Here is a 12,939-nt window from a genome sequence, read left to right as displayed (position 1 = left end):
TATTTTGTTTGGGTACTGGATTGGATCCAGGGGCACTTGGCCACTGAGCTACATCCTCTTTTCCTTTTTATTTTATTTTCAAGTTTTTTTGAGACAGGGTCTCACTAAGTTGCACGGGCTGGCCTTGAACCTGGCGATCCTCCTGCCTCAGCCTCCTGAGAGCTGCGATTACAGGACTGTGCCACGGTGTAGTCAGGTGTAAGAAGGCGTGTACATGCCGTCATTGCCCTGTCCACAATGCTCACCTCCTAAATGGCCACCCGGTTAGCTTGCTGGCCTCCTCTGGCCTTGGCTTAAGTCACGCTCTCCAACCAAGGAGCCGTGGTGTGTGATTTGCTTCAAAATGACCAGGTGGGGGGAGAGGTGGGAGTAGGGATGAACCAAGATGGGCAGTTGTTGGAGCTAGATGACGGAGGGGTGGGGCTTCGTTATACTATTCTGTTTACTTTGTAACTATTTAAAAATTTCCACACACACAAAAGTTGAACAAAATCCAGCCTTCCCTAAGCACCTCATTTTGAATGGTCGTTCACCACCCCCGGCCCTGAACTCTTTTTCCCCAGATCGCTCACCGCCATCTGACCTCCTGTGTGTGGAACTTATTTGTCCTGATCCTTGTCAATCTTCCATATAGGTCAGAGGGTGTGAGGTCAGAGGTCATGGGGACTATTTGTGCAGATGGATGCCCCAGCGTGCCTGGCACCTCAAAGGCACTCGGTGGGGATTAGCGCAGGTCTTGGTGGCTGAGGGCTCTTGGAAGAGCTGACTGGGAGCAGGGAAGGGGCGGCCTTGTGTTCCTGGCCTCCGGGGGCCTTCAGCACCTGGAGCCACAGCCGGAGGGTTCTTCCCAGCACAGCCCCCAGCCTGGGCTAAGCCCCTAAATGTCCCATTATACACCATTCACTTCTCACTTTGTCGGGGCCCATCCACAGCCACTGGGTCCCTTTGTCAGGAGGGCCTGGGAGCGCGAGGGGCTATTACCACCAGGCCTCATTATTCCAGCCGGAGCAATAATGAGGTGTCCCTTCCCTGGACTCGCACATTTTGCAGGCCCCTCCCATTTAATAACTATAATAATGATCACCATTGATGGGTCTTCGTGCTGCACCAAGCACTTTACATACATTACCTCATTTAATTCCCACGGCGGATCTGGGAAAGAGCTACTGTGGGTGTCCCCATTTTCCAGACGAGAAAGCTAAGACTGGGCAAGCGCAGCTCCTTCTCTCCCAGCTCAGCTGTACAGGCAGGGTGAAGGTACAATGCAGCCATAACCCAGACGGGAGGCTCTAGCTTCAGAGAGGGCAAGTGGCCTGAGGAAGGGCACACAGCAGATTAGCAACCCGGCAGCAGGATTCCCTCCGGTGGGGAGAGAGGTGCACATGACAGCTCCTCAGCTCTCCAGGCAAGGGTCACACAACCTCCTAGCTGTAGTAGGGAGTGACCATCTCTGTCCCTGCCTCACAAGGAAGGTGCTGGCTCAGGGCGCTTTGGTGACTCGCCCATGTACACAGAGCTAGTGAGAATCCAGACACTCTGCCTACAGTGCGACTGGACGAGGAGGCGGCAGGGGGAGAGAAGCTGATCCTGAAAGGCTCTGGAAGGACCATAGGACACAGTGACCAGGCCCAGCTGGACAGGGTGATGTGGGGCATAGAGAAAAGAAGGGAACTGGCCAGCCACCGTGGCTCACGCCTGTCATCCCAGGGCTCGGGAGGCTGAGGCAGGAGGATCTCAAGTTCAAAGCCAGCCTCAGCAACTTAGTGAGGCCGTAAGCAACTCAGTGAGGCCCTGTCTCCAAATGAAATATTTTTAAAAAGGGCTGGGGATGTGGCTCCATGGTAGAGCATCCCGGGTTCGATCTGCAATACGGGAAAGAAAGAAATCCAGTAAAAACCACAACAGTGGGCTACAGAGCGCGGGCCTCCCTCCGCCTGGGCTTCTCCAGCCCCGTTCCCATCCCAGAGACACACACGTTCCTGTTTTCTCCTTGTTCCTCCCAGAACTACTCTGTCTTAGGGCTTTTGTTTATAAAAATAAACACCCACCCCTCACCAGGCCGTTTCCTTCCTGAACTCATGGCCAGCTCGCTCTCAGCCACCAGACAAATGCGCTGGCTCTCGGCTCTCGGGGGAGCCCACGGGAGAGAAGGGTCATGTGAACGAGAAGTCAGCCGGTGAGCAGAAGGGTGGCTCCCACATGGGCAGCAGCATGTGCAAGCGCACAGAGGTGTGACACCAGTGTGTCACAGAGGTTCACAGAGGACTCTCTCCCTCTCTCTCTCTCTCTCTCTCTCTCTCTCTCTCTCGTATTGGAGGTTGAACCCAGGAGCACTCTATCCTGAGCTACATCCCTGACCCTTTTCATTTTTTATTGTGAGACAGGGTCTTTCTAAGTTGCTGAGGCTGGCCTCAAAACTGTGATCCTCCTGCCTTAGCCTCCCAAATCCCTGGAATTACAGGAGTGTGCCACCATGCCCTGTCACAGTGGGGGGTTTTGCATAAGAGGCAAAGAGGAGGCTTCAGAAACTGGGTGACTTCCAGAGCCAGAGGTCTTTGGCTGGCAACCTGCATGCCCTTGACCTCGAGCCTGAGGTCTCTGACTCTAGGAAGGGTTCCCTATCTGCCCTTCCTAGGGAGAAGAAAGAGTTTAAGGGGGCCATCCCTGATCTGCAGGACCCCTGGTGTCCACTTAGCTGGTGGCTCGGTGGGCTCTGGGTGCAGGCATTGCCCTCCTCAGTCTTCACTGTGTGGTTGTGAGGGTTAAATAAGTTGATAAAGGGTTAATACGAAGTTTGGCACATTTTAAATTAATGACAGTTACAATTATTCCAAGGACAATCTTTTCTCCCTCTAACTTCTCTGTCTCAGTGTTTCCCTGTCTCTGGGGACCTATGCAACCCTCTGCAACATTCCTGGCTCCCAGAATTCTTTTCCAGGCCACTGATAACCCCATTAGGCCAGGAGGGGTGGCTCATGCCTGTAATCCCAGTGATTTGGGAGGCTGAGGCAGGAGGATGGCAAGTTGGAGGCCAGCCTCAGCAATTTAGCAAGACCCTGTCTCAAAATAAAAAATAAAGAGGGCTGGAGATACAGCTCAGAGTTCGGGCACCCCTGGGTTCAATGCCCAGTACCACAAACAAACAAAACCAATAAAACCTCTACTGGTTGCAACCTTCAACCTTCACCTTGGATTCTCTGGGAGGGGATTAGGAGCAGAACTGCAGGAACACATGGGCACGGGAGCTGGGGTGTTCAAGGGAAGAAAGAGGCTCCCCTCCCGGCTCCTCGACCCCGCCTCTTCTCACCCACCTCCCTGAAAAAAACCCGGCCCACTCATTACGGAGCCCAGCAGCCAGCCCCTGGCTAAAGCCCTGGTAAAGGCAGCAATTAGATCATTAGCACCAGCCCTTACCCACCTGCTCAGAGGCGGCAAATGTGTTTTAATTATAATCCCTTAATCTCCCTCAGATGGTGGGGCTGGCTCTAGGGCTTTTGCCCTGCACAACCCCTTTCCCTCCCCTCCTCCCCCAATTAAGGGGTCCTCTCTTAGCCCCTTTCCCAGCTAAAGGTCTCTGCCCGGAGGAGTGAGAGCCTGTGCTCTGTCCCTGGCCACGGAGTGGCCCCAAGTGGCCGTGTTGGTCCACCTGGAAATTTCTCTGCAGGTGAATTGCAGTCCCATGGATCCTGTCCCTCCTGGCCTGGGAACAACTGCTGGGATGCTTAAAGGTCCCTTAAAGGTCCCCCTTGGGCTCCTCTTGTCCTGGGAGTCCTCGGGAGGCGGGTCCCCAGGCCCTGTCACAAGGACTTCTGTCTCCCCATCAGCCACCCACCCTGCCTGGCTCAACTGTCTCCTTGGCGTCTCCTGGAAGCCGCCAGGTTCTGTGGCAGGTGGCGCTGAGGCCTGGCCCTGATGGGATGCCTCCTGGTGGCAGCCCTGGGTCAACCTCCAGTTGACATTATCGGATCCCATTGTCACCCTCCAGCCCCTCGCGCCCGGCCAGGGCCCTGGAACCCCAGACACACCGAGGCAACGTCAGGCCCGCCTCTGTCCCTGAGCTGCCAGCCGCTGGGCACAGGCCAGGGAGGGACGGGATGACCCAGCATGTGGCCCTGTCTAAAGCTGAGCCTGGATGAAACTCTGTCCTGGGAAAGTTCTGTCACTAATTGACTTGCAAATGTCTTGTTTGTCCCCAGATTCATAATTAGTGCTAAGGATTTCTAGGGCCCCATCCTGGAGGGGCTCTTTTTGGGGGGCAGCCTGTTCCTCTCCCCTCTCCGAGGTCGGCAGGGCCGGGGGTGGGCAGAGCTGGGCACCGATGCCCAGCTGCTGCCCAGCGTTCCCACGGCTCCGGTGCCAGAGTGTGAATGGCGAGGTGCGGGGGCCGCGGGGGCCGCGGGGGCCGGGGCTCCCCGCCATCCTGCAGCCGGGACCACGGCCAAGGCCCCAAGGCTCCAGGAAATGGCAGAGCTGGGGAGGGGGTTATGGCAGCGGGCGGGGGGGGGGTGCTGGCTGGCACCCCCAGGAAGGAGGATCCAGCGGGTGCTGGGGGCTGGCATGGGCCGAGCCTCCGGAGCGATGAATGAACCAACAAGGGGCCTCTCTTCCCCACAGCTCCCCACAAAGGCCTTGGCTGAGCCTCTGGGTGTGGGGGGCTGGGGGCACCGGAGGAAGAGGGAAGGCTGTTTTCAAAGACCCCCCCACCCCTCGCCTCTGCGCTCCTAGGAAGGGCCCGGATTCAGGCCCAAGTAGGGCTTGGGTCTCCTGACTGGGAAGGCAGCTTTCCCAGACTCTGAATCCTACGTCCCCGTGGATTATCTGTGACCTCCTTCCCACCCTGGTGTCCCCCTCTTGGTTTCTGCCCAACCAGCTGCCTCCGTAGCCTCACCCCCAGTCTCCTGAGGATTCTCAGCCCGCTGTAGGCCTGAGACCCAGCCACCATCACCAGCCCCCCTCTGGGGCTCCTCCAACCCTGCCTGATGCCCTTCACCTCCCAACAGAACAAGAAAGACTCTTCCGGGGGCCAGACATGGTGGACCCTGCCCTTAATCTCAGGAGGCTGAGGCAGGAGGATCGCAAGTTTGAGGCCAGTCTGCGCAATTTTGCGAGAATCTGTCTCAAAATAAAAAAAAAAAAATTAAAAAGGACTGGGGATGTGGCTTAGGAGTAAAGTGCCCCTGGGTTCATCCCTAGTACCAAAAAAAGAGACTGTTCCCACCAGGTTCAGAGGCCCACACCTGTAATCCCAGCAAACTGGGAGGCTGAGGCTGCAGGATCACAAGGTCAAGGCCAGCCTGGGCCACTCAGGGAGACCCTGTCTCAAAACGAAAAGGACCGAGGCTGTGGCTCAGTGTGAAGCACCTCTGGGTTCAATCCCCGGCACTAAAACAGAACACAACCAAAAAAATAAAATAAAGGGAGGACTCTTGCAGTCTCCGCTTGGCAGGAAGGAGAAGGAGAGGAGGAGTCTCCGCTGTGACTGAGTCACACCGGGCAGGACACCACCTCTTCCTGTCTTCAAAACCCCCGAGGGTCTTCACCAGAACCCAAAGTCCCTGTAAGGAAGGCACTCTTGAGGCCCCGGGAGGATGCTCGGTTGAGGTTCTTTTCCTTCCTTCTTCCCCAGCCTCCCTTTCCTGTGCCTGGGACGTCGATCACTCTCACCTGGCCCTCTCCCTATTTCATCTCCAGTTGCTTTCCCAGAGCTGGTCTTTTTTTCTTTGGTCAGTCCTTCCTGCAGTCTAACTTTCTGTTGCAGGTGGCCCACCCCCAGACCCGGCCCCTTCCCAGGCCGCCCTACAGCTGGAGCCCTGAGGGAAGGGGAGGAGGTGAGGCTCTATGGTAACCCTGAGAGGAGAATGCCCTCTCTCTTCATCTGCATACAGACGGGCTCATTTGCATACAGACAGGCCTCATCTGCATATACTCAGTGGGACTCAGGCACATTCCGAAGTGTCCCGCCTTGTTCCTCCCACCCCAGTCCTGGCATCCCCGGCCCGCCCCTCCTGCCCCTGTCTGGTCTGGGTCTTTCTGTTTGCAGAGCCTGTCGCTTCTCCACCTGCTGTTGTCCCCTTTCCTCCCTGTGCTCACAGGAGCCCCTCTGCCCACGCCCCCTGGTGCCCCAGGCCCTTTGTCCAGGAGCCTGACTCCCACGCAGGAGGCCACTCATGGTGGCAGAGGTTTGCCACCCCCTGCCCGGCACCCCACCCCCAACACCCAGAGGGTACAGGGGCCAAGAAGGTGGATCCCCAGCTCTGGGCTCCACAGCAAGCCCAGGAAGTGGAGGGAAGCTTCTCCTGCTGACCCTCCCCAAGCCCGGTCCCCCTCCTCCTCCACTCACCCCACTTCCCCAGGGACCGACCCCCAGGGGCCGTCAGACGAGGGCTGGGGACCCCCGGGAGCATCATCCTGGCCCCAGCCCCTGAAGGAGCCCAAGTTTTGAGGAAATGAACAGCCCCCTCCCAGCGGCCGCCCGGCCCCATCTGCCCCGCCAGCCCCTGTCCTTATGGGGGAGCCCGGGGCTTCTGGGATGTGAATTGGGGGAGTCTGAGATTCTTCTCCTCGCACCCTCCACCATGCTGAGGACCTCCACCTGCTGACCCTCCCCTCCGTGACCTCAGTTTTCTCCGCACAGTGAGGGGCTGGCTGGACCAGGCAGCTCTCGGTGGCTTCCCGGAACAGGGCCCAGGTGCCCAGCAGCGTGTCCTGAATCTCAGCTGACACAGCTTGCCCGTGGCGGGGTCCTGGCCTGGAGAAGTGGCAGCCTGTGTGGTGGGGTCCACCTGGAAACGGGGGATGTGCACATGGCTTGGGTGTGTGGACGATTTGGGGGAGAACTTAGGACCAGTGGGTACTTCTTGGGAGGAGACCTGCTTTCTCTTTTGTCTTCGTTTGTGGGCACTGGGGATTGAACCCAGGGGTGCTTCACCACCATGTTACATCCCCAGCCCTTTTTATTTTTTAATTTTGAGACAGGGTCTCCCTTTATTGCTTAGGGCCTTGCTACATTGCTGAGGCTGGCCTCGACTTGGCAATCCTCCTGCCTCAGCCTCTTGTGCTGTTCCACCCTGCCTAGCTGACACTTTCCACTGAGTACCGTTAGGATCGTGCCACGGGTATTATCATAGAATTTTTTTTTAAAAAATATTATTTATTTAGAAAAATCCCAGGACTCAAACTGTCATTCCATGAGGGAGTACGGTTAGATCAGAGGAACATTCCCAATTTCTTGCTGTGTCTCCCGCGGCCCTCTCAGCTCTTGTTATTGCAGAGAAGTCCTGCCTGCTGTCTAACCTGAATTCTTCTTGCCATTCATATTGGTTCCTTCTGTTTCTGCTGAGCATAGACAGAGAGGAAGCAGGAGCAGGTGGCACTATGGGAGAGGGGCACTGCCGGTCTGTGCACTGCTCAGACCCAGGGGGCATTTCTGAGGAAGGACCCTTTCATGGAGGACACGGGCTGCCCAGTGACCTGCCCCACAGAACCCCCCCCCCATGCTCTCGGTCCTTCAGATGTCCCTTGGTGCCCCTTTGGCTGGGAGCGCCAGCCCATTGCTCGGAGACGGAAGGGGCCAGATCCTGGGTGGAGCTCTCAGGGTCTGGGGTGGTTAAGAGGGGCGTGGGGACCGCCTTGTCAGCCACCCCCCATCCCATTCCCCAGGGGGGATCGCCACCTTCTGTCGCAAAGTTCCTTCTATGGCTGGGTCCCTGTTAGAGGAAGCCCAGTGTCACCCCCTCTTCTTCAGTCCCTCCCCTTCCAACCCGCCCAGGCACATCCACGGTCACTGTCAGTCAAAACTCAAGAGTCTTTATTAGACAGGAGACGGGACTTCACCCCAGAGGTCGTGGGAAGCCCAGCTGAGAGGACCCGGGATAAACGGGGTGGGCCTGCACGGGCAGCCGGTGGACAGGGAGCAACGGGCCCAGCGAAGGCTCCTTCCAGAAGGTTCCAGGTGGGATGGCTGCCCAGGCTGGAGGGTGGGTGCTCCCCATTTCCTTTCTGCCTTGGTGGATCTCACTCTGCTGCGCTGAGCCTTCGGCCGGGATGGAAGGCTTCTCAGAGGGAACCCAGCCGCCGGGGGAAGTGGCTTCTTAGAGATCTGAAAAGAAAAATCGTCAAATTTTTCTTGGGCTGGGGCTCAGGGGTGGAGCGCTTGCCTGGCATGTGTGAGGCCCTGGGTTCCATCCTCAGCCCCACATACAAACAAATAAAATAAAGGTCCATCAACAACTAAAAAATGTAAAAAAAAAATGATAAATACATAAATAAATAATGAAGAATTGAGGCGAGGGCAGAGGGAAACTTGAATGCGTGGCCTTGACAGGGTGCCCCTCCATTGGGAAAGGAGGAGGACGAGGGCCACCCGACAGTGGCTGGAGCCCAGGCGTCTGCTCCAGGTCTCCACGCAGGGCAATGGGGTAGAGAATGCCTGGGTGGAAGCTCAGATTCCAACCGTTCCAAAAATTAGGCAGGGACCCCAGGGCGCTTTCTCGGGGAAGGAAGGCAGGGGGCTTGCTTCCTTTGAGCTCCAGGGCCACTTGGGAGGACTTTGGTGACTTCTCCAGTCCCGTCCTCAACCTGCAGGGACTGCTGAGCATCCGAGAATCCGCCCGGCTCCGCCTGCCCTGGCCCTCTCCTCTTTCCCTCTTTTCGGTCGACTGTGCTCAGAACACGATTCTTCAGGAAGCCAGCGGGAGGACAGGGGACCCAGCCCAGCCCAATGTGCCAGTCCTGTGACTCAGGGACAACGACATCCTTCCTGAAGATCCGATTCCTCCTCTGGAAAGGGAGACTCGGACTGCACCATTTTCAGGGAAGGTTAATTGAGATAATCGCTGAGACAGACCGAGTGGGTGCAGAGTCAAGGTCAACACCCTCCTTCCTGGAGTCGGGGAAGGGGCCCCAGGAACAACAGAGAATCCGTCGTGGGCACAGTGCTTCCTGTGAGCCAGCAGTTTGGGGAGCCCCTAAAGTTCACCTCACCCGACCTTCGTGTTGGGGCCTGAACCTGGGGCCACACAGGACAGGCAAGGGCTCTCCCACCGACCACAGCCTTGGCTGAGAACCTTGAAATCTGAGAAGGGAGCCTGTGGAGCCAGCAACTCCAGAGGCTGAGGCAGGAGGATCCCAAGTTCAAGGCCAGCCTCAGCAATTTAGCAAGGCTCTAAGCAACTTAGCAAGACCCTGTCTCTAAATAGAAAATAAAAAGGGCTGGGGATGAGGCTCAGTGGTAAAGTGCCCTGAGTTCAATCATCGTTGGTACCAAAACACACACACACACACACACACACACACACACACACACACACACGATGGGACCTCACTACACCCCTGCGTTGCCCAACTCCCCTCAGGTCAGTGCTCCCCTCTGGCCACCGGGACGCCCCCCATCTTTTCTTCCTTCCTTTCCAAGGGCCTCACCAACCAAATTGCCCAGGCTGGCCAAAACTTGGGATCGTCCCTCCTTGGCGTCCTGAGTGGCGAGACCACGGCCTGCGCAGCAGGGTACCCGGTTCGCTCCTGGCTTTTCCAGACTCACCTCCCTCCCCCCGTGCTCCCGGCCCTGGCTGCTCTTCCTCCCTCTGCTCCCACTTCTGCTCGGTCCCTAACTGGACCTTGACCACATGGAGGCTTGGGGACAGAAGCCGGCCTGGCTCATCGTACTGGAGACACTTATTGGGGAAAAGGTAAAGACCGGCTCCCTGACCCTGGGGTCCTCGAGGAGGGCGGGAGGAGTCCCTGACCCCTCTGGCTGACTCCAGGACCCAGCTGGGCCGCGGTTCCCCAGAGTCCCCAGCCACAGGGCAAAGCACCCTCTCAGGCTCTCCCTTCCGTTCCTGGCTCTGGACCCTCAGCCCATTAGGGAGCCCCACGCCCCCAGGCTGCCTAGATTTGGGGGGACAGCAGGGCTTTCCTGTCAGAGTGTGGATGTGGCCGGGGACGGGGGGCTGAGCCCACCCTGAGTGAAACAGGCAGGAGTCCCTGGGAACAGCCTGTCACCCCTCCCAGCCCCAGACAGAGCCAGGCGGATCTCCTAGCAACTACTGCAGAAGGGCTGGGCCGGGGGCGGTGGCTGGGAGAGTGGGGCGGGGAGCAACGACATCATAAATTACCCGGCCCCTCCCTGGCACCCACCCTTCCTCGGTGGGCATGGCCTCCTTTCTCTCCCCACCTCTCCTCATTCAGGACTCCCCTCTGCAAAGCTAGCCCCTGCTCGGTGCCCCTTGTCCATGTCCCTGGAGGTCAAGGTGACCGCTCTCTGCTTTGGGTTGGCTCCAGAAGGAGGGCACTCTCGCCATCCGGGACCCCTCGGGTCCTTCTAGGGGTCTCCCCAGGGAGGGGAGTGGAGAGAGTCTCCCGAGGGGCCTCCCACTGGAAAGCCTGGGAGACTATCCCTGTCCAATGGTCCTGGCTCCTGCCTCTTTTTGGGGTCCTGAGGGGGATCACGGAGGGGGAATTTCAAAACCTTTCAGGGTACTGACTCCTCTCCACAGAAGATTTGAGCAAGGGGCCCCCCAGGGATTTGAGGAGGCATTCTGACCTCTCAGCAAACCAGCTTCCTCGAGGTCCTTTTGCCAGTAGTTGGGGTCCAGAAATATCCATAAAGTGACTAAAGCTAGATGGCAGTTCCTTTCTTACCTCTCAACCATGTTAAGCCAAGGGTCCAAGAACTGGTGTTAAAGCACTATAGATCTGGATTAGACACTAGGAAGAACTTCCCAAGATAGGAATCTGTAGGTGGAATTTTCTGGTTGGAGAGAAGAAAAATCTATCCTAGAGCCAGAACCTCTTGACATCTATCCCATTGAGCCTTTCTCAGCACATTGAATAACACACAGGGAGTGTTTAGCATAGAACCTGACACAGAATGAACCTCCACTTTGGCCTTAAAAAAATCCTATCTTAAGTAAGGTATGATGGCCTACACCTCTAATGCCAGCAACTGGGGAGGCTGAGGCAGAAGGATGGCAAGTTTGAGGCCAGCCTTAGCAACTTAGACCCTGCCCCAAAATAAAAAAATAAAAAGGGCTGGGGACATAGCTCAGAGGCAAAGTGCCCCTGGGTTCAATCCCCAGTTCCAAAAAAAACAGCACATACAAAAAGTCGTGCATGAAAACGAACTTTTACTGGCTGAACATCAGAGAACAGGGACAAATCTCTGGAGAGCCACCTCCAGCCTCCAGGAGCCCCATGGGAAACCCCAGAGACAAGGTGGCACCCTGAGTGCAAGATGGCCGCCGACTGTCATGGCAACAGCAGCAGGCATCTGGTTGGCTGTGGGGGCGGTGCTGGGCAGCCAGCTGGTGCCAGATGGACAAGCCCAGCAGAAGGCGGCCCCAGCCGGGTGAAGCTCATGCCCCATGCCCAGGGCGCTCCCTCCATATACCAGCCTCAACCTGGTCCTTCTCTCCAGGCCCAAAGGCCCCACTTCTGTCTGCGGGGGATGATGCCAAAACCACTCCGCCTCGGACTCTGGCTCCTACAACTGGGAGGGGGCCGCTTACAGACAAAGACCCTCCTGCCCCATCTCTCTGGCCCGTGGGCCCGGGGTCTAAATAGATCCAAAGTTAGCTCCCTCCTGGCCATGCTGAGGACGCATAGAATTGGGGACTTGAGAGGGTCCCAGGTGGCGGGGCTTGGAGGTACCATTCTGAGTGCATTGATAGAGCGGAGACGCCACAATGGCTGGCTGGTGGTCCCTCTGGAGAACATGGAGTCTGGGGCTGCAGAGGAGGGGCGGGTGGGTTATGGGCAGTCTGGGGCCATGGCTCCACCTACCTGTGTCCATCTCCCAGTATCCCTGGATGGAGTCCACACATGGCCAGCAGCATGTTTTTCCTAAGAAGGATGAAAGGAGCTGTGGGGACGGGGTTCACCACCTTAGTGTTAAAAGTGGGCCCCTCTTGACTCAGTCTCAGCTGCTCAGTCCCCAGCCCTCGCAACCTACAACCCATGCCCCCAAACCAGGGAAGCCTTCCTGATTGCCCCCACTTTCTTCCAATGGCCTCTATAACTGTGTCCCTCAGCATTTAGTAGTTAACACCCGGCATCTACACAGAGTCCCATAAAATGCTCCCATCCCCACCATCCCATTTGATAATGATGGAAGTTCAGGTTCAAATGCATTAGTTGACTTGCCTAAGGTCACCTGGTTAGGAGGTAAGGGAAGCCAGAATTTGTGTTCTGACCGGCCTGTCCCACTCCAGAGACAAACCAAAAGCTCGGGGTGCAGGGGGGGTGCTGGGCATGCAGCTCATGGTAGAGCACTTGTGTATCTTGTGTGAGATCCGGGACTCAATCCCTAGCACCACAAAAATAAAATAAAATAGTTCCAAACCTCCTCCTTCTGTCGTCCTCCCTGCAGACAGAGCCTCTGTCTAACAGTCTGTGAGCGGCGACAGGCTGCGGTTGCGTCTGCCATCTTCTACGGCTCCAAGTGCCCTGAATCCAAACAGGTTTTGAAGGGTCAGAATCCTTCAAAAAGGCCTTGGCAGTCGGGGAGAAGGTCTCTCCACACTGCGGACTATCAGGAAGGGACCCGGGGACAGGGCCAGCGCAGGACTGACTTCCCCTGGGGAAGACAAGAACGTACTGGAAGCTGAAGTGACCTTGGGCCTCATGTTAGGCTCTGGTCAATCCTGTTTGTCCACCGTCTCAGCACAGCTCTCCCTGGAGGGAGCACCCTGGGAGGGGCTGGAAGGGGACCCTGATGTCCCCCTGCCAGGAAGAGTAGGAGGCTAGATGGGGTCAGGTCCAAAAGTGTCCCAAGAGGGCACCTACACATCAGGGAGGAAGGCTGGAGGTGGGGAGGTCTGGCAGGACTGGGAGGGGCAGCTGGGGGAAATGGGGAGTGGCTCTCCACAGCCTCGGGGTGAGGTCCCGGGGCCTCAGCTTCTCCCTTCCTGCTCAGACCTGGTTTAAGCCTGAGGCCACCCCTCC

The 12,939-nt window shown here is 57.2% G+C and overlaps 2 long non-coding RNA genes across 2 annotated transcripts; both read right to left on the bottom strand.

Moving 5' to 3' along the window:
* Positions 1-4,205, bottom strand: LOC125620247. Its single transcript, XR_007351852.1, has 3 exons — positions 4,026-4,205; positions 1,130-1,313; positions 1-402 (listed from the first exon to the last, which is right to left on the bottom strand). It is a non-coding gene; the product is annotated as an uncharacterized LOC125620247 (long non-coding RNA).
* A 3,579-nt stretch (positions 4,206-7,784) lies between these two features.
* LOC125620246 lies at positions 7,785-12,446 on the bottom strand. Its single transcript, XR_007351851.1, has 3 exons — positions 12,338-12,446; positions 11,779-11,838; positions 7,785-8,098 (listed from the first exon to the last, which is right to left on the bottom strand). It is a non-coding gene; the product is annotated as an uncharacterized LOC125620246 (long non-coding RNA).
* Between the last annotated feature and the right edge of the window lie 493 nt (positions 12,447-12,939).

Source organism: Marmota marmota, unplaced genomic scaffold, assembly GCF_001458135.2.
Source record: "Marmota marmota marmota unplaced genomic scaffold, marMar, whole genome shotgun sequence".
Lineage (NCBI taxonomy): Eukaryota > Metazoa > Chordata > Mammalia > Rodentia > Sciuridae > Marmota > Marmota marmota.
Note: the sequence above shows the minus strand (reverse complement) of the source record. Positions and strands in the feature narration are given on the sequence as shown.